Raw genomic sequence first — 20,765 nt, 5'->3', positions numbered from 1 at the left:
CAGGTGCCCCTGTACTCTACCAAACATTTAAAGAAGATTTAACAATCCTTCTTGTACTCTTCCAAAAACTGAAGAGGAGGGAACACTTCCAAACTCATACTATGAGGCTAGCATTACCCTGATACCAGAGCCAGACAAGGACACTACAAGAAAAGAAAATTATAGGCCAATATCCCTGATGAATATAGACACAAAAATACTCAACGATATACTAGCAAACAGAATTCATCAACACATTACAAGGATAATACCCATGATCGAGTTGGATTTATCCCTGGGATTCAAGGATAGTTACAACATATGCAAATCAGTGATATAAAATATAAAATATAAAATATCACTGATATAAAAGATATCCAAACTGGAAAGGAAGAGGTAAAATTATCTGTTTGCAGATGACATGATCATATATATATATATATATATATATATATATATATATATATATGAAAACTCTACCAAGAAACTGTTAGAATAAACAAATTCAGTTAAGTTGCAGCATGCAAAATCAGTATATAAAAATAATTTGCATTTCTTTTTTTATTTTAGAGAGAGTGTGTGAGAAGGGGAAAGTGGCGGGGGGGGGCGGGGAGAGAGATACTGACTGACTCTTAAGCAGTCTTCACACTCAGCATGTAGAATGCAGGGCTCAATCCCACAGCCCTGGGATCATGGCCTGGGCCAAAATTAAGAGTTGGACACTCTACCAACTGAGCCACCCTGGCACCCCCATTTGTACTTCAATACACTAACAACAAATTATTTGAAAGAGAAATTAAGAAAATAACCCCATTTATAACAGCATAAAAAATAGAAAATACTTAGGAATAAATTTAACCTATACATGGAAAAGAAATTGAGGAAGAAATTGAGGAAGACACAAATAAGTTAATAGATATTCCATGCTCATGGATTGGAGAAATTAATATTATTAAAATATCCATATTATTCAAATTGTTCTACAGATTTAATGCAATCTCTATCAAAATTTATTTGGCATTTTTCATAGAAATAGAAAAAACAATCCTAAAATTCATATGGAACCACCAAAAACCCCAAACAGCCAAATTAATCTGGAGAAAGAAAACAGCTGAAGCATCACACATCCTGATTTCAAACTGTATTACAAAGCTATGGTAATCAAAACAGTATGGTACTGGCATGAAAACAGACATGGAGATCAAAAGAACAGAAAGCCCAGATACAAACCTACATAAGTCAACTAATATTTGACAAGTGTGCCAAGAACACACAAAGGGAAAATGATAGTCTCTTCAATAAATGGTGCTAGGAAAACTGGACAGCCACAAGCCAAAGAATGAAATTGAACCCCTATCTTACACTACTCGCAAAAGTAACTCAAAGTGGAACGAAGATGTAAATCTAAGATCTGAGTCATAAAACTCCTAGCATAAGGGGCACCTGGGTAGATCAGTCGGTTGAGCATCTGACTTTGGCTCAGGTCATGATCTCACAGTTCATGAGTTTGAGCCCTACTTTGGGCTCTAAGCTGTCAGCACAGAGCCTGGAGCCTGCTTTGGACTGTGTGTCTCCCTCTTTCTCTCTGCCCCTCCCCCATTCATGCTCTGTCTCTCTTTCTCTCTCTCAAAAATAAATAAACATCAAAAAAAATTGAAAAGAAAAACAACTCCTAGCATAAAACATAGGAAAAAAACTTTCTTGACCTTGGTAATGATTTCTCCAAAATCACAAACAACAAAAACAAAAACAAGTGGGACTAAATCAGTGACTATAAAGATTCTGCACAGCAAAAGAAACAGTTACCAAAATGAAAAGGCAAACTTATAGAAGAAAATGTTTGTAAACTATGTATGTGATAAGCAGTTAAATCCAAAACATAAAGAACTTTATACATGTCAAAAAAAGTAGCAAAAATGATGATGAGGATAATGATGATGATGATAACAATACTAACAACCTGATTTATGGGCAGGGGAGCTGAATGGACATTTCTCTAAAGAAAATATACAAATGGCCAACAGGCACATGAAAAGAGGCTCAACATCGCTAGTCATCAGAGAAATGCAAATCAAAACTACAATGAGATATCACTGTGAGGGTAGCTAATATCAAAAAGACAAGAGATAGCAAGTGCTGGTGAGGATGTGGAGAAAAGGGAACCCTTGTTCACTGTCCATGGGGATGTAAATTGGTGCAGCCATTACAGAAAACAGTATGGAGGCTCCTCAAAACATTAAAAATAAAACTACCACATGATCCATCAATCATACTTCTGGGTATATAAGCGATGGAAACAAAATCAGTATCTTAAAGACACACCAACATTCCCATATTCATTGCAGCATAATTCACAACAGTTAAGATATGAAAACAAGCTACGTGTCTGTTGATGAACACATGGATAAATAAAATGTGGCATTTTTATTTTATTTTATTATATTTTTAATTTTAGAAAGAGAGAGCACGAGTGGGGCAGAGGGAGAGACAGAATCTTAAGCAGGCTCCACGCTCAGCAGAGAGCCCCACGTGGGACTGAGCCGAAATCAAGTCAGATGCTCAGACTGAGCCACCCAGACACCTCTAAATTTATTTAATTTTAATTAATTTAGTGATATGTAACTAGGTGGCTACTAAATTGGACAGTGCAAGTCTAAAAGTTCTGATATTTGGGTAGAAACCAAGAGACCTAGGGACACATGGGGTGTTACCATCTCTTCCTTTAAGTGAGTTGTAGGGGCACCTGGGTGGCTCAGTTGGTTAAGCATCTGACTTTGCTCAGGTCATGATTTCACAGTTCATGAGTTTTAGCCCCATGTTGAGCTCTGTGTTGACAGCTTGGAGCCTGGAGCCTGTTTCGGATTCTGTGTCTCCCTCTCTCTCTGCCCCTCACCCACTCACACTCTCTCTCTCTTAAAAATAAACATTAAAAAAAAAATAAAAATAAGGTGAGTTTTAGAAGAGGAAGAAGGTCCAGGCCTTCTCTGGTCTGCAACACCAGGGCAGCGAACACTTGAAATGCAGGACCTTGACTGGGGACTTCAAAGCAAAAGGGGAAAGGGGGCTCAGGTAAAACCATTACACAATGTACGTGACATAGGAAGGACTAGGAGAGAAAAATCCCCACAATTTTTCAAAGAAATTAACCCTGAGCTGGCAACAGCCCTGTGGCTTCAATCTCAGCACACAGGCACAGTTGAGGGGGCTGCACATTTCACAGAGAAGGAAACCCTGAGACAGGGCGGCTGGGCCACGGCAGCAGGCTGTGGCATGGGGAAGGCAGGGGGAGCTGTGGGAGATGGCTGCCTGGAAGGGTTGCGGCCTTGGCCTTCATGGAGGGAAAGAGCCAGGAAACCCACACCAAGCCTTCATTCTCTCAGTCCTCAGAGCATCTGCTGATGCCTCCCCTGGTCCGAACTTGACAGGAAGCTGGAAGTAAGCACACATGGTCAGCCTCAGGGAAGAGCAGAGAGGGGTTCTGGACACAGACATCGCGAAGTGACGCAGCATGGATGGAATGAGTGGTAAGGAAAGGAGGGATGAGAACGATGTCAGGTGATGAGAATGGCGTGTGAGGAGGGCACCTTCATGTTGTCATGGCAGTGGCCGTCCATTGGGGCCTGCCAGCCTGGCTCTGAACCCTGACTCCACTACCTGCTAACTAACTGATCTGGGTTAGGTTCCCATGGGGTGACGACACTCATGGTCTCTGGTGTCTCTGTACATCTTGTGAGCACAGTATTGACTGTCTTTGCTTGACTATATTTCTGAGGATATTTAAGTAGCAAACAGCCTTGGAAGAGAGGGAGTGTATCTCTCTCCAGAGCAAAGGTCAGGCATCATAAAAGATTTGGGTTTTCTGGGTTCTTCTGTAGCATAACCCGCTGTGTGTGAGGCGTCACCTGGCCCTCCTCGGTGTCATCTATGGAAGCTGGGGTGCAGGGAGTTGGCACAAATGCTGACACGAGGTCCCACTAGTGCTGTGAGCAACAAAGCTCAGCCCTGTCTTGGACTGGGGCCTCCTGTGTGCTGCCGGCACCCAGGAGACTTTGTGTGGCAGGCCAGCTGGCTACTGTGTCAACAGGGCAAGATCTCAAGCCCTTCGCAGCTCTTGACAGCTCACTTCTCTAAGTCTCAGTTGCCTCAGCTGCAAAATGGGAACAACAAAAGGGCTGTGGGGATTTCAAGTGTTGATATACATAAAGGACTTAGAATAGCTTTCAGTCCCAAACACACGCTCAAGTTAAGGTAGTGATTTTATCTAGTACTGTATGGCAAATGTTTCAAACTTCAAAAAGGAAAAGAAATATCATAAAAGGGAACTTGAAGCCCATGGTGGGGGAAGAGACAGACTTACTAGGGTCTCTGAGTGAACTGAAGTTTCAGAAGTCCTGAAATAACCTACAGAATTGATCATGGAACAGACGTACTGCTTGTAACTCTGAAAAATAGTCTTCTGAAAAGAAAAGAGGGGAGAGAAGACCAAAAATGTCAAAAATCCCAGTTTCAAAAGACAGATTCCAGGCACAGCACACAGGCCAGTGAGATGCAGATTCCTGAAAACATTCTACAATCAATGATGAAGCAGATGGTCTGTGAGCCTGTGGTAAAGAACACAGGGAACGCTAGAAGCCAGCATGAGTTCACAAGTAACGTGCTGTATGGTACTAATATTTTTTCTGACAGGATTACTGGGTTAACCACCAAAATACTGTGAAAACAGTGTAGCATGATTTCCGCAGAAAAGGGTGACATGGGATGGAGGAACGGGGGTTGAATGGGAATATAAATAATGCAGCTACTGACCTGAAAGAAGGTTTCTAATGAAGGGCCAACTCTATCCCGTGCATCGGGGTTAGCCTAGACTTGGACAAAAACACAGAAAATAGGTCTGAAGATGACACAAAGCTGGGAGAAATAGCCAGCATACCATTTGAAATATTTCCACAGCCTAGCCCAATAGGAACAGAGTTCAGTTCTTCATGTGGGTTCCTCAAAGGGCAGACAGTGGCTATGGGAATTTAGTTAAGAAAACAAAAGCAAAAACAAAAATTAAAAAAAAAAATGGGTTTGGGGCACCTGGGTGGTGCAGTTGATTAAGCATCCAACTCTTGATCTTGGCTTAGGTCATGATCTCACAGTTTGTGAGTTCAAGCCCCTCACTGGGCTCTGTGCTGATGGTGCAGAGCCTGCTTGGGATTCTGTCTCTCCTTCTCTCTGCCCCTCCCTCACTTGCGTGTGCTCTCTCTCTCTCTCTCAAAATAAATAAACTTAAAAAAATTTAAAAACAACAACAACAACAGCAAGATTTTAGTTACTTGAAGGCTTGGTGAGAGCCAGAGACGTGATGCAAGCCACTGAAAGAAAGCAGCTTCAGTCACAATGAGATGCATTATCACAGGGATGTGGCCCGGCATCCCAAGTGTGTGCCGCCATAAGGCACCATGCCCAACGCCTTGTGTACATCTTATTTAACCCTAACCATGCCCCAGACACACGGGAAGAGGATGAAGTTCAGAGAGCTGAAAGAACATGTACGCTGTGCCAAGATCATGGGGCACGTCCACTGCACAGCCAGGATGCAACTCCAAGTCTGGGCCACCCCTTGGCCTGTTGAGACCTCCACACTACTGTCCAGTGGCCTTGGTCACCCCACACCAGCAGAGCTGCACCCAGTCCTCCAGGCAGGTCACTGTCAAAGCTGTGCCACGTGAGAAACCGCAGAGGAACTAGAACAAGTCAGCCTGGAGAAAGAGGGTGACGGATGAAGCCTAAGTACATAATCACAACTTACCAGACCTCTGCGGGTCCTGTCCCTGCTCCCCACCTGTGTCTGTCCACGTCCCTCCACATGTCTCCTGTCTCCCTGAATTCAGCCCCACCGGCCTGCTTGAGCCCCCCTCCACTGTACCTGATGGTTTGCCCTCCTCCATGGCGTGCCCCTTTCAGTTGGCCAACTCCACCCCATCCCCCAGACCTCAGCTCCCTTTGGGAGATGGCCACCTTAGACCCAGGCCTGGTCTGAGCCCACCCCCTGCTATAGGACGACGGTGGAATCTCTTTCAACAGACACCTCAGCACGTTTCCTGCTTGATGACGGAGACTCTCATGCACCAAACCTTGGGGAAGATTCAAAAACAAGCAGAGTTATTTCAAGGGCCGCTACATATATGAACTATGTTATCAAAAATTGTTTAATAAATCTAAAATACCATCACTAATAGATACTTTGGTGATGGGAATTTAAGGTTTTGTTTTCCAGACCTCTACAAATTTAATGCACGTGTCGGCACCCCAGAAGAGGACAAAGACATTAGCAGCAGCAGCAGTGAGAGGCAGACCTGCCTCAAAATCGTGATTTCCCATCTTCTTCCTGCATATGATCAATGGGAGGCTATACCTCTGATATTATTCCATGTCTTCTAAAAAGAGGTTGGGGCGCCTGGGTGGCGCAGTCGGTTAAGCGTCCGACTTCAGCCAGGTCACGATCTCGCGGTCCGTGTGTTCGAGCCCTGCGTCAGGCTCTGGGCTGATGGCTCGGAGCCTGGAGCCTGTTTCCGATTCTGTGTCTCCCTCTCTCTCTGCCCCTCCCCTGTTCATGCTCTGTCTCTCTCTGTCCCAAAAATAAATAAACGTTGAAAAAAAAAATTTAAAAAAATAAAATGAGGTTAACTCTACTCCTAAAAGAGCCAAATCAGTAATGAATTGCAAATCAAGAATTCTGTCAGTGCCTGGCTGAAAAAGGGCAAGAACTCTGATAAACCAGTTGGACAGAAAAGGTCACCTCCCTGGTTTGGGAGTGACTATAACGGCAGCATGTCAGAGGAAACAGTGTGTTTGCGGAATGTTTGTTCCCTATGATCAACTCAATGTAATAGCGCTTTCTCCAACTGCCAGTGTGCACCCATCTCTGCAGGATGCAACTTGGTAGAGAAATTGCCTTCCGAAGGACCACCAACCATGAGGGGATGCTATGTCCAGCCCCAGGACATGCCTTTCTTTGGTCTATGCTGTGTGTCTCCCAAGAGCTTGGTCTCCTATAAAGTAACCCATGAAAGGCAAGATGAAACAGACCCTGCTACCCAGTGTTATCAGACAGTGTTCTGTTTAAAGTACAGGCCTGCAGTCTGCCAAGCCTTCTCAGAGAAGCCATACAAGGGACGATTCTCCTCTCCCATCCCCATTCAAATGATGTGTTAATGGACCACAAAGAGCAAGCTTAAAAATAAGCAGAAAACAGGAGGAGATGTTAGGAGGGTGTAAAGACTGAGTTTTATACTCCACAAGAGGAACTGGACCCCAAATCTAATTTTAGCCATGAGTCCCACAGTAAGGGTTAGAAATGACCTTCAGAAACAGAGTGAAGGGGAGGGGGAAGGCAGAATTAACTTCTTTTTGGATGCAGCTGTGGGTTTCATGGGGATTCATCCTGAGCTTTCGGGTGTTTTTGTTGTTGTTGTTTTGCACAACCTTGGCCTGTGGTTAGACCCTATGGAGCCAGTCTTTAGTGTACATGCTGCTGCTTCTGTTTCTAGGAGCTTAAAGTGGACTTCAGGATGAGGGAAAAGCTTCCTCCAATCCAGTGCTACCTACAGGTTCTGACAATCACTACATACTATCAGGGAGGAAAGATTTTTTAATTAATTAAAATTCTCGCCACATGTAAGTAGGCTCAGAACTTCTGCCCAAATGCTGAACGGTCCTGACATTGCCATCTACTTTTAAATCATGTTGGAAAGCGTTACCTTGTATCAAGCCAGCATCTATGTTAATGCAACTTATACTTATTACTCCTATTTTGTTCCCGACCCAAGTATCTTGTTCGTATCTTTCAAATATTCAGAGTTTTGTTTCTCCCCTTCAGTCCTTCTTCCTTTATGGTTTTCAGCAAACGACCCACATGACTCTGTTTATGCCCCAATTTGTCTACGTCCCTTTAAAATGAGATCCAGGAACTGAACTGTGGGCTCCGAGGGTCTTTATCATTTTCCCACCGTCCAGACGTCAAGTACATTAGCTATTCTATGTCATCCTCATTCCCCATTAGCACAAGGACAGGTTGCAGCTGTTCAGCAAGCATTAATTGGTGGTGATAAAATGTTGTGGCAGAGAAATGTCTGACAAATGTGTTCAGCAAGTCCATGACCCTAAGCCAAGTTTACAAAACTGTAGTTTGGAGTAACTTTAAAGTGAATTTTAATTCATTCTGTAAAAGCCTATGTAGATAATTCAAACAGGAGAGCTTCTTGGACCTCACTGCCCATCCAACTGGGCATCCCATCCCTGACCAGGGATCTGCATCTGGAATGTAATGATTTCAAATCCAGAGTTTATTGCTATCATGGATTATCCCAGACCACCTGTATTGGTTCAGAGAAAGGCAGTCTGGCAAACCCCTTTCCAATTCCATATCCTTGTACTTGAATGCATATTAGAGGTGTAATTTGAGCTTTCTTTTCCTAACTTTCATTTCCATTTTCTAACTATGTTTTTCTTTGAAGTAGATAACTGGGTCAGATTAGACAGGCTCAGTTATAAAGGTCACAGATAGAATTTCAGCATTACAAAAATGCCAAATAAAGATGTCTCCTTTACAGTTGGGCAAGAAGTATTTCAAAAGAGGATAACTCTGTATAAGCATTAAAATACTGGGGTGCCTGGGTGGCGCAGTCGGTTAAGCGTCTGACTTCAGCCAGGTCACGATCTCGCGGTCCGTGAGTTCGAGCCCCGCGTCAGGCTCTGGGCTGATGGCTCAGAGCCTGGAGCCTGTTTCCGATTCTGTGTCTCCCTCTCTCTCTGCCCCTCCCCCGTTCATGCTCTGTCTCTCTCTGTCCCAAAAATAAATAAACGTTGAAAAAAAAAAATTTTTTTTTAAAAAATAAATAAAATACTATAGATGTCATATAAATATATATTCCATATAATAATATATATGTAACTGCTAACATCATATAATGTCTAAAAACGACCAGTACAGCTGTGCCACTAATAACAGTAAAATTAGCTGAGAAACTCTTTGGCAGAATACAGTTCCTTCTTCACAGAACTGTGAGAATACTGGTTGGATATATGGACAACCATTCAGCTCCTGGAAAAGGGGCATCTGTGTGGTCCAACATGCCGTGGCCTTTCTCCACCTCCCAATGCTGGATAAATGAGAGATTGCAGCCACACTTAGTCTCCGTCATTTGGCCATTCTTTTCCCTTCCCATGTTGGAGTAAAATGTCATCAACTACAAACTGCCACTGATAGGCTCTCACCAGGGAATCAGAGGCCTGTGTGGGCCACTCAGGGAACGCCTCTTGCGACAGGGTTATTTAAAAATAATATGCACAGAGTGGGGTCAGACACATTGTATTTCTACAGATAAAATCATTAAGCAGAAACACAGAAGGATTTGTTTAATAATAAAGTGGTTTGTTGAGGTTTGGAATTTTATTATTTCTTTTTAGAAAAATGAGAAAATTTACAAGATGCAAAGGTCTTACACAATACATTATCACTAAAGTCTGTTCTCTGTACACCTTAACACGGGCCCTGGCTAAGGCGGTGTTGGGAAGAGCATGGACAGCATGAATTGCAGTTGCGACCCATCATGGACACGCAGAAATACACCACAGCATGAAAGGAGGACTCGGTGACAAATAACGCTGGACCAGCCTGTTCCAAAAGCAAGCCAAGAACTCACAGGAACCAGCAAAGTCTTTCTGTGGGGGGAGCATGGGTGTCTGTCCTGTTGCAATACGCACGGGGTGTGCTCCCCTGCACTGCCGGCACCCACCTTTCTGTCAGACCACAGCAACAACAGAGAATGGTAACGTTCCTTTGGTGGTGGTGTTTGGTTTCATTCTGCTTTGCTTTTCCAGGGCTACTCAGGTTCCCTATTTCTTGTTTCTGTCTTCCTTTTCATGATTCAGTTCCAAATTCTTAAAGCAGTGTAGGTACTTAGCATCTTCCATGAATTTTTCAGGATCCAGTTCCACCCGATGATAATGCACTAAAAAGAACAAAGATAAGACACATTACAGGAAAAGGTGCCTTCAAATTTGCCTTCAAATCCTATTTTAAAAATATGACCAAGCATAAAAAAAATAGCTGAAGATACCCTTTCAGTCCATACAATGACAACAGCGTGACAGAGTTTCACTTTACTACGAAAAATCTGCCAAGCTGTCACATATAAATCCAAACACCTCATCAAAGTCTCCAATTTATTAGAACCTCATTCTTAGAGCTCAGAAAGACACTAAATATCTGGGAATTAACTCACTTCTAAATGGCCTTTGATCAAAGAGAAATCACAAGGCAAATTAGAAAATAGGTTAAAACGTGACTGTGAATGAAAATGCAACATATCACAATCTGTGATACTCCCTAAGGCAGTACTTAGAGGGAAATTCATAGCATTCAATGGCTACCTTAGAAAAGAAGATGTCACATCAATAATCTGAGTTTCCACCATAAGAAACTAAAAGAATAAAAGAGTAAACCCAAGGCAATAAAGAGTAGAATAGAAACTAATGAAATTTCAAGCAAAAACAAAAAAAAATGGAAAGATCAATAAACCTGCTAAACCTCTTGCCAGACTTACCAAGAAAAAAGAAGGCATAAATTATGAATATCAGGAATCAAAGAGGCAACATCACTACATGTTTTATAGACATTAAAAGGATAAAAAAGGACATACCACGGCGTAATTCAGATGAAATGGACAAATTCTTTGAAAAAAGATACAAAAACTTATTTCCAAATCCTTTTAATAATGAGGGAGGCAGAGAGGAACCTAAATAAAGCACAGAGACAGGGAATAAGCTAAACACTTGCTTTTGGGATATTTTTAATGCTGCTCAAAGGATAATGGTAGGCTCTTCAGTATAAAATCTCCAAGTGCCTCAAGTTTTCTTCTGTAATTCTGAGGCTACAACAAAAACCAGCTGGTCTTGCCAAGATCTATGAAGCAGGCAATTGTCAACCAAGAATTTAAACCCCAAACTTAACACAGCAGTTTCTATTCTCTCAGATCTAAATTCTAATTGGGTGAACTTTGGTAAAAGCAGAAGATTCTGGTAATAGTGGGTTGCACAGTGATACCACATCTGTGAATATGCTTCTGGGTACACTCAGCACAGGTCACATACTTAACAAAGGGTTGTATTATGAGCAGATGCCTCAATAGAATTAACAGCCTTCCATTCCTGCACCCAGCTTGACATGGAGGCCCATGGGCCCACACCAGAAGGCTAATTATAACTTCAGCTATGTTCTTCAGTTCTCTAGACCCACACAAGGAACTAAAATTTCCCCCAAGGCCTACCCTCACGCTCTAAAACCCACCAGTCATAGTGTTGCACTATTTCTAAGAGATCTCAAAGACCACAAGGGAATAGGGATTATACAATATAATTCCTGGGGACCATATTTAGTTCTATTTTTAAGTCAAGAAAAGCAGTCCATTTGCTCCTATATTTTAATCAAGATAGTAACCCAAACATAGGCACCTGGGTGTATTGAAGCCTCTTTCCTCACCTGCAATAGTAATAACTGAAATCCTGAAACTGGATCTCACATTGACCCTTGGGGAACTTCATCTTGGTGCAGATTAAAACCTTTGTTTTGAACTTAAAATGAGCTTTGGGACCCTGCTTTAATATATTATTCTTTCACAATTACTTCAGATAAATATCCTAGATGTTTTAAAGCTTTGAGATAATAAATTTATGCTTCCAATGTTTGATGTGCAGATGGAAATGATAAGGTTTACATAATGATAATGTTCACAATATTCCATTAGATGATGAAAGCAGTGGCATTATATATACAGTCTATCTTTAAGTATGTAAAATTAGAGAAAGATACAGAATTATCTGATTAGAGAAAATGTTATAAAAGCATTATGTTAATAATGATTATCTTTGATGAGATGGCGGGTGACTTTTATTTTCTTTGAGCATTCTGGCATTTTAAAAAATTTTCTGTGATGAATGAGCATTAGTTCTATAATACAAAATGGCTTTCAAAAGAAATTTTACAAGGAAGACAATTTAGAAATTCTAGTTTCCTACCAGAGAATCACAGAACTAGAAAGGATCCTGAGAGGTTTCATGCCAGGGTTTCTCAAAGTTTACAGTAAACCACTTAGGCCTAGGGACTACATTAAACATTGACCCTGAAGGATCCGAACTAAGAATTCCCTCAAGAATTAACTGTTCTAATACTGGAATACCCAACAGGTGCACCTAATCATAACATCAACATTAATATTATGAGTGATGAGCTCCCAAACTGCATGCAAGAGCCTTCTGGCCAAGCAGTAGACACTGTCCCACCTGAAAGACACTGCCCCCTGCCCCTCACGATACATGGATTGGTCAAATAGATGCCACTTTTACTTTCGATCTCACTTTTAACAAATACTCCTTCTCATTTTCTTAAACATGACCAAGGAAAAACCTAGAGGCCAGGTTGCTGGCTGTCAAGTGGGAGTGGCTGGAGATAACACTCACACAGCTAGACGCATGAAAAGGGAGGTGGGGAAGAGCTATCTGTGAGGTCCACCTGCCACATCAGAAGCACTGAGTGGAAGTCATGTGCAAACTGACAAACACACAATTCTGCACAAGAAGGTGTCAAAATTTAGAAACCCTGGAGGAAGGGTAAGGTGCCTCCCTATGAGAGCTCAACAGAGGACGACATCTACTCCCTGTGAGTCAGGTGAGCTATCTCAGGGCAGACATGACCCGCAGGCTGGAGGCAACAGGCAGTAGTAAGCACCTGAGACAACAGCACCATAATTTCATAGCCTTGTGGAAAGAAGCTTCTGGAATGGTTCTCTTTTATTGCCTGCAAACATTGGGGGCAGTGGGGGATAATCCAGCACCAGAAGCAAGGAATTCCTCAACAGCCTGTTCGAGTCTCTCAAAGATGCTGATTACCAGCCGATCTGCTTCTGGCTGTAGGCCATTCGAGCAACCACAGATGTAAGTGCTCAAGTTAAGATACACAGACCACAGACCTGCTCTCCAAACCACTGTCAAAAGAACCCAGATTTTATATATTTATTTCAGGCCACAGCTAGGAATCCAATCTGAATTCACTTACCTAGAAAAGAAAGGCTGTTCTATGAGAAAACATGGGTCGCTGAGAAGTCCACATTATCAGAGAAGGATTCACTCTGACCTAGCATTTATTGTGATTCCAGTGAGCTTGCACTGAACTGTCAAGGTGAAGAATCTCTGCCTTTACTCGAGGCTGATGGTCCTGACCTGGTGATGTGTATAAGGGGCCAGTGATCTGATTTCCCCATTAAGACAGGAAACCTTAGTGTGGTGTACTAAAGGAAGAAACTCCCAAAAGAAATTAGTTTTTAATTTGGGCTTAACTTCTACCCTACTTCTCACAAATATTTGTACGTATTTAATTATGCCTGTCTTACAGAACTGGCAGTGGTTCAGAATTTTCACTTATCCAACTGAACTTTCTGCAATGACAGGGTTGTTCTACCTCAGCACCATCCAAGATAGCAACCACTAGCCAGATGTGGCTACTGGGCACTTAAAATGTGGCTACTGTGACTAAGGAAATGAATTTTAAATTTTGCTTAATTTTAATTAATTTACACTTAAGTATCCATACATAGGTAGTACCCACTGCATCAGATGGCATATTTCTACGTTATCTGTAAGCTTAGCTCAACACTTCAGCAAAAAACAGAATCACTAACTGTGGCCAGCTTCTTGCCAATTTATTTTCTAATAAATGAAACTGAGGCAGAAGCTAGGTATGCAGAAAATCCAATTCTACTGCTGGTAAAGAAACATAATGTGCCTACTGTGCATCAGTGAGGAAGCAGTTCAGCCTCATGTATAGCAATGGCAAGAATAACACTAAGGTTTGGAAACAGTAACCTCCTCTAGGTTAGAAGAAAGAGAACAGGGCAGAAAATAATCTTTGATGAAAGACTGCTTAAAATTTCCCAAACGTATTGAAAGACAAACATTTACCAGTTCAAGAAGCTCAGAAAAGTCAAAGCAGTCATCAGAGTGAGACTCAGATGTGATACAGATGTTGGAATTATCAAAGAAAAACAACTATGATTAATATGTTAAGGGCTCTAATGGGCAAAGTAGACAATATACAAGAACAGATGGATAATACAGCAGAGAGATGGAAATGCTAAAAATAAAAAACACCATAACAGAGAAGAAGAATGCCTTTGATGGGCTCATCAGTAGACTGGACATAGCCAAAGGAAGAATCAGTGGGCTTGAAAATAGGTCAATATAAACTTCCAAACTACTGAAATGCAAAGAGAGAAAAGAACAGAATTGGAAAAGGGGGTGGGGGGGCATGAGTGCCTCAGTTGGTTAAGCATCTAACTCTTGATTTTGTTTCATGGGGTCAAGCCCCATGTCAGGCTCTGCACTGATAGCATGGAATCTACTTGGGATTCTCTTTCTCTGCCCCTCTCCTGCTCACTCGTGTGCACGTACACACACACACACACACACACACACACACACACACACACTCTCAATATAAATAAATTTCAAAAAAAAAAAAAAAAGAATGGAGGAAAAAGGGAATTGACCAACCAGGACATGGGGCAATTACAAAAGGTATAATATACATATAATTGGAATATCAGGAAGAGAGAGAGAGAATAGAGCAGAGTGTTTGACATAATAATGGCTAAGAACATCCCAAACTGGAAAAAAAAAAAAAAAAAAAAAAGAGAGAGAGAAATCCCTGAAAGAAGCTGAGGGAAAGGGGTAAGGGGGAGGGAGGAAGTGGGGACGCTGTTATTAGCATGTGATAACATGTGATACACGTGAAGCTGTACAGGTCATCTGAAGGTGGACTTAGGTTAAAACTGCATGGGAATGCAAGCTGGTGCAGCCACTCTGGAAAACAGTATGGAGGTTCCTCAAAAAACTAAAAATACAACTACCCTACGACCCAGCGATTGCACTAGTAGGCATTTATCCAAGGGATACAGGTGTGCTGTTTCGAAGGGACACATGCACCCCTATGTTTATAGCAGCACTATCAACAATAGCCAAAGTATGGAAAGAGCCCAAATATCCATCAATGGGTGAATGGATAAAGAAGATGTGGTATATATACACAATGGAGTATTACTCAGCAATCAAAAAGAATGAAATCTTGTCATTTGCAACTACATGGATGGAACTGGAGGGTATTATGCTAAGTGAAATTAGTCAGAGAAAGACAAAAATCATGTGACTTCACTCATATGAAGACTTTAAGAGACAAAACAGATGAACAAAAGGGAAGGGAAACAAAAATAATATAAAAACAGGGAGGGGGACAAAACAGAAGAGACTCATAAATATGGAGAACAAACTGAGGGTTGCTGGAGGGGTTGAGGGAGGGGGGATGGGCTAAATGGGTAAGGGGCACTAAGGAATCTACTCCTGAAATCATTGTTGCACTATATGCTAACTAACTTGGATGTAAATTTAAAAAAAATAAAAAATAAAACAAGTTAAAAAAAATGTGTACTGCAAACTCTAGGGCAACCACTACAAATTTTTTAATTAAAAAAAAATAGAAACAGCACGTCAGAGGCATAGTTAGTTTTATACATGAAACACCACCACACGTTGACACAGGAAGCAAAATGAAAGCTGTGGAAATGAAAGAGATTCTACCTTCTACAGGGGAAAAACACAGTGAAAACATGACTATCCTTTAACAGAACACACACACACAACACACACACACACACACACCCTGCTCTAGCTCATTAGGAAGAAATGTGCTCAGCCAGATATGTCTTATTATTCAGACAAAGGTCAAGTTGAAAAAGCAAACAGATGGCAGTTTCCAAAACACTTTCCTTGCTTGGTTTCAAGTGTGTTGACATTTGAGGACAGAAATGTGGGGTGCTGCTCAGGAGCACGCTCCTCTCACACCCTAATGACAGCAGCCAAATAAATATGCAAATGAGGCAATACTCGACCTTGCAATCAAAGGCAGAGAGCACATGGTCCCACAGAGAGGCTGCCATAGCTAGCACAGGGGGAAATGGGAGGTGCAGCCTCACAGAAAACCTTGAGCCCTCCCAGCAAGGTGAGTGAGCCTGAAGGAATGAAGCAGAGGACAAAAACAGAGGTGCACTTTAGCACTTCCATGTTCATTTGATAAAATAAGAAACATCTGCAATGTGACAGAAATGTCAACACCCTGGGAGTATCCTCTAAAGGTTTCTCATTTTCAAAGAAAAATATGCCCAAGCTCATGCAACTTCTCACTCCACTTTCTTCTGCCTTTTCTTTCTCTCTCATGCCTTGGAAACTCCAAGCTGCTCCCTTAGGTCCTGTGAGGCTCCCTAGGGCTCTTCCTGTTTGTAAAGAAAAGCAAATGAAAACTGCAGCTCCCCTCACAGAGGCAGGGGTGGGGCTTGCTGTTTTTCTGTGGAGCACAGTCAATGCCAAGGTCACCTTCTGTCTGTCACTACTTAATTCAGCTCTTACAGATATCTGAATATTCGGTGGTGATTTTGGGGGTCTACTGGGATGACAAATTTCAGCAGATGGGGCAACAAAAGCCCATGGGCAACAAAAACCCCAAATACATAACTGGAAGACCATCTGTCATTTACTCCTGGCCCCCTTTAGGGTCTTCAAATCTGAGTACATGTCTATAATCCCAGAAAGGTGCAGGAGAGGGGGTGGGTGCCCCAGCTCCTCCCTGATCCTTGGCTGGCTGCAGCAGAGGTGCCTCAGAGGATTCCTCACATCTGTCCATACCTGGATGTCAGCACCAGCCACCCAGCCTCTGCTGTCATCTCTGGTTTGAATTCCAACTGGACATCCACCTTAAACTGCCAATAAGCAAATGGTTTTCCTCATGAACTCAGTCAAAAACCCAGACAGTGCTACAGTGCTAAATATGCAAAGAAAACACGGCTTCTGTATTTTCATGGGCCCATCTAAATGTCCTCACAAGTCTCCATCCCACTGAGTAGCAGCAGGGGAAATCTTGAACGCACAGTAATTCTGCTCGCCTGGGTGTTGGAACAGCTGAGTCCTCAAGTGGCCTTTGTGCCTCGGTGGCTGGTGTGGTTCAGCACCTGGTGCTGAGCCCTGGGGCACACCACTGAGCAGCACCTGATTGCTCAGGGGCCAGAGCCCCCACCCCTGTCTGACCTGACCTCAATTCAGCTCTCACTAGCACTACAGACCCCTCACGCCTTACCCTGGGAACCACATGGAGATCATGGCTGAGACCTGCAAAGACTCAGTGCTATGAAGAGCTGAGGTCATGACCCTCCTGGCTTTCTGGGCACATTGGCCTCTCTCGGCCTCTGGGGCAGGCTCACCTCACCTCTTCTAACAGGACCTATGGCCAGCCCAATGAACCCCCACAAACCTCTCTTCTGCACACCTCACAAGGCAGGTGAGACCCTCTACTAGCTCCTGCTGCATCCTGATGCCTAACCATGTCTTGCTGCCCCTTCTACTCAGCTGCAGCAGTCTCGTAGAGACCTGCAGCCATCCTACACAGCAGTCTCCTTCCAGAATTCCCACCAAGGACCAGAGCACCAGGACCACAGGCCTCCAGCTCTCCCATCAACCTAACCACCACCCCAAGGACTCTAGCCTGGAGCCAGAACACCAAGCGTGGCCTTGGGCTTCTCCTCCATATGTCCCTTTTCTCTCTCCCACTGTGTCTCCTAAACTGAAGCTCTCCTTCACCTTCCCTCCTACCAGACAGGGCCCCTCTACATCATTCTTCTGCACTCACCCTCTCCCTGCCTCCTCCCTAGGGCCATGACGATGACACAGCTGCAGTGAGCTTGATTTACAGGGAAAAGGAAAACACATCTACTCTTTTCAAAACACTGTGTCCTTGAGTTTGCTTCCCCCACTACTGTGTCCCCTCTCTGGTTAGTTCTTTTTGACCCTTGAACAACATGGAGGTTAGAGACGCCAACCCCTACACAGTAAAAGTCCATATAACTTTTGATTCCCCAAAAACTTAACTACTAATAGTGTACTGCTGGCCAAAACCTTATTGATGACATAAACAACACATTTTCTGTGTGTTATACATATTATACACTGTATTCTTACAGTAAACCAAGAAAAAAGACAATGTTATTTAAAAAATCATGAAGAAAAAATACATTTATAGTCCTGTACTGAGTTTATTATCACCAGAAGTTTTCATCTGTTAACAAGATGCATTGTCAGTACTTACATCATCATCCTACATGATACAAAACACTATACACTTTATACATATTACTAATGCTAGACATCAAAAATGAAAAGATAATGTGAAAAAGAAATTCATATTTATTTACAGGTGTAATGATTCATGCATTAATAATGAAGTAGTAGCAACAGGATTGCTTTATGGTAGACTAGCCTACACACTAATGAATGAATGGTTATGAAATTTTTGTGGCATAGAGTTTTACGGTCATATTCATAATACAGTACTGTCAAGACCACTTTACTACTGTGACAATAGGCCAATATGCAGTTTCTCCAATTATAAGAGAGAGGGGCATACTGTATAGCAATTCTTTGAAAGAAAAGTTGTAAAACAGTAAGAGAACAAACACATTTTCAATTTCATATCAACTATCACTCACCTTACGCCTCTGTAAGGACAGGCTCTCCACCTCTGCACAGGTCTTGCACACAACGTTCTACATGATGAATACGTAGACAATGAAGATGATGACAAAAAATGTCTCATACAATTAATCGGTTTTCACACAAGGACACACACATAGACAACCCTAAGTTTATTAACTGTATGGATGGCATGATGATGACTTTCTATTCATTAAGCGGAAGTGGATCATCATAAAGGTCTCTGTCCTCACTGTCTTCACGCTGAGTTGGCAGAGGAGGAGGAAGGAGGGCTGGTCTTGCTGTCCCAGGGGCAGGAAAGCAGAGGAAGTAGAGAAGGTAGGAGAGGAGGCAGGTGAGGCATGCATGCTCGGTGTAACTTTATGGAAATACCAAACATTGTCATTTCTGTCTGACTTGTTTGCTTTTTCTTTTCTGTTTTCAAATGTTTCTATATGGCACCAATCATTCTTCCACCTTTGCTTTAGTTTCAGTGTCCAATCATAAAAGAAGTCAAAAGTAGTCATGAATAACTGGAACCTTTCTGCCAGACTAACAATTTGTTTTCTGGCACTGCTGCTTCTATGCCTTCTTGCTCATCATCTGAAACTGTTTCGGAAGCATTCGTCTCTCTCAAGTCGTCTTCTGTTAATTCCTCTGTGGTGCCTACTAGTTCTTGAATTTCTCCAAGATCCATATCATGAAACCCTTCTACCACCCCCCCCCCAACTCACCTTTTTTAAAACCATATCGATAGTCTCTTTCATGATTTCCTTGGTTGGTTTTGTAATAAATCCTGTGAAGTCACGTACAATATCTGGACAGAGTTTTCTCCAACAGGAATTTATCATTTCAGGCTTGATGGCTTTCACAGAATTTTCTAGAATAACAGTGGCATCTTCAATGGAGTAATCCTTCTAGACCTTCTTGATGTTCTATCAGAGTTCTCTTCCATAGCACTAACAATGTTTTCCATGGAGTCCCGTGTGTGATGAGCCCTCAATGTCCTCATGACTCCCTGATCTACAGCCTGAATTAGAGATCATGTGTTTGGAGGCCACAGACCAATATGATACCTGCAGTGTTGGACTCACGGGGTTCTGGGTGGCCAGGGACATTGTCCAATACCAAAAAATCTTTAAAAGGCAGTCCCTTCCTGGCAAGGTACTCCCGTACTTCAGGAACAAATCATCAATGGAACCAACCCAGAAAAAGAGTTCTCACTGTCCAGGCCTTCTTGTTATACAAGAAAAAAGATAGCAGCTGGTATGTGTTTATTCCCCTTCAAGGCTTGGGGGGGGTTAGCAACTTTATAGATTAGGGAAGTCCTGATCATAAACCCAACTGCATTTACACAAAACAGCAGTTAGCCTCTCCCTTCCTGTTTTAAATCCTGATACTTGCTTCTCTTCCTTACTAATAAATGTCCTTCGGGACATTTTCTTCAGGATAGGGTACGTTTGTCTGCATTAAAAACTTGTTCAGACAGATATCCTTTCTCTTCAATGATCTTCTCAGTGGCATCTGGGAACTCATCTGCTGCCTCTTGATCGGCAGATGCTGCTTCTCCTATTATCTTGATATTTGTAAAGCCAAACATTTTTCTAAAATTATAAAAACCATCCTTTGCTGGCATTAAATTCTCCAGCTTTAGATCTTTCTCTTTGCTTTTGCTCTAAGTTGTCACATAATGATTTCACTTTTTCTCAAATCATCTTAAGAGTCTATAGGTATGCCTTTCTTTTTTTTAAGTTTATTTTTTGAGAGAGCAGGGGGAGGGGTAAAGAGAGAGAATACCAAGCAGGCTCCATGCCGTCAGCATGGAGCCCAATGCGGGGCTGGAAACTCAAGAATTGTGAGATCATGACCTGAGCCAAGTCGGATGTTTAACCACCTGAGTCACCCAGGTGTGCCGGTAAGTCTTTCTTACAGCAATCCTGTACCAACATAAAAGCTGCATTACCAATATGAGATAAAAGGATATTTCATAAAAAGTGCAAGGCTTTCAGGCCTGCTGGCATTGCTACAGCAATGGCTACACAAATTCTTTTTTTTTTTTTTTTTTTTTTTTTACAATGTTCCTGATGCTGGATTCATTATCTTGAGATGGTGGGCACTGAAGCTTCAGACCTAAATCCATGAGACATATTAAGCAATTCAACTTTTTCTTGTGGTGT

At 42.3% G+C, this 20,765-nt stretch overlaps 1 protein-coding gene across 2 annotated transcripts in view; it reads right to left on the bottom strand.

Moving 5' to 3' along the window:
* Positions 1–9,400: 9,400 nt before the first annotated feature.
* The window catches only part of DTD1 (D-aminoacyl-tRNA deacylase 1), a 196,269-nt gene continuing 184,904 nt past the window's right edge, over positions 9,401–20,765 (bottom strand). The window contains exons 6-7 of one of the 2 annotated variants that reach the window (XR_003967702.1): positions 18,606–18,662; positions 9,401–9,977 (exon numbers count right to left, since the gene is read on the bottom strand). The gene's annotated coding sequence lies outside the window, so the exon portion shown is untranslated. The remainder of the gene's footprint in view (positions 9,978–18,605; positions 18,663–20,765) is intronic. The other variant, XM_030310175.2, reaches the window with a different exon arrangement.

Source organism: Lynx canadensis, chromosome A3 (assembly GCF_007474595.2).
Source record: "Lynx canadensis isolate LIC74 chromosome A3, mLynCan4.pri.v2, whole genome shotgun sequence".
NCBI lineage: Eukaryota > Metazoa > Chordata > Mammalia > Carnivora > Felidae > Lynx > Lynx canadensis.
Note: the sequence above shows the minus strand (reverse complement) of the source record. Positions and strands in the feature narration are given on the sequence as shown.